The sequence below is a fragment of the Chrysochloris asiatica genome, unplaced genomic scaffold, assembly GCF_000296735.1.
Source record: "Chrysochloris asiatica unplaced genomic scaffold, ChrAsi1.0 scaffold00189, whole genome shotgun sequence".
NCBI lineage: Eukaryota > Metazoa > Chordata > Mammalia > Afrosoricida > Chrysochloridae > Chrysochloris > Chrysochloris asiatica.
In genome coordinates, this window is record NW_006408707.1 from 6,574,299 (window position 1) to 6,575,392 (window position 1,094).

The window sequence follows — 1,094 nt, forward strand, 5'->3', positions numbered from 1 at the left end:
CAACCAGGTCTCCACCCGGGTTCATAGGAGTCTATTGAGCATGGTAGGATATAGCTCACAGCATTATTGCTGTTTTTTCCTCACTATTGTTTATGAGTGACCAACGTGGTCACCAGTCAGAGTGCATGTCTACTCATGTCTTAGTCTTGGCAGGGGGGTTGCCCTGAGGGGATCACACCACTTGCCTTGATGTCTCCTGGCTGAGCACGTTGCTTGTTCTTGTAGTAGTCTGTCAGACTGCATTATTGTTTTTTTATTTTTCCTGTCAATCTTTCAAGAATTATCTTCTGTTATTCTAGCCACTCCAGGCTGCTCTACTTGTTCTTTCTAGTGGAAATTTCTCACCTCAAAAGATTCTGGAAGGGGTTCAGGATTCCATCTATGGTCTTATGAAATGCAGAGGCTACACAGGAAGCCTCCTTCACTGGGCAAATTCTAGTCTCATTGTAGGTATTCCAATCAGTTATAGGCAGAAGACAGACTTACATGCTTTCTATGATGGTATTTCTGGCTATTCCTTTTTCTCCCCTGCAAGGGTTTATTTTATAATGGTATGACAGGGAAACCAAGATTCAAAAGACAGCCAAACACCTTAACAGCATTTCCCCCATTTTCCCCATTCAAAGATGATGCCTCAATCTCTATCCCAGAGCCCTATTGTTACAAGGTTGTACATACGTCATTATTTATCTCTGTCCCACTTAGCCCATGAAAACCCGCCTAACTATCTCCCATCCACCTTGTTCTTCCATTCCATTTCCCCTTCTTGCCTATTGATCCATGCCTAGCACCCCTATATCCTGTGTCTATTTCCACTCCCTCACCTCACCCCATCCCCTACATCCTGGTAAACAGAAAGCAATTTTTCTCTGTTAGTATGGGTTCTTTTTCTTAGTCTTCTTAGAAATGTAGTATTTCTTCTTTGGTGATTGACTAATTTCATTCAACATAATGTCCTCAAAGTTCATTCATGTTATGTGATAGCTTACAGCTTCCTTGTTGTTCGTCAAGATAGCATAATATTCCATTGTTTATATATATCACAGTTTATTTACCAAAAAGTAGAGGGCCACTTAGGCTGTTTCAATCTTTTT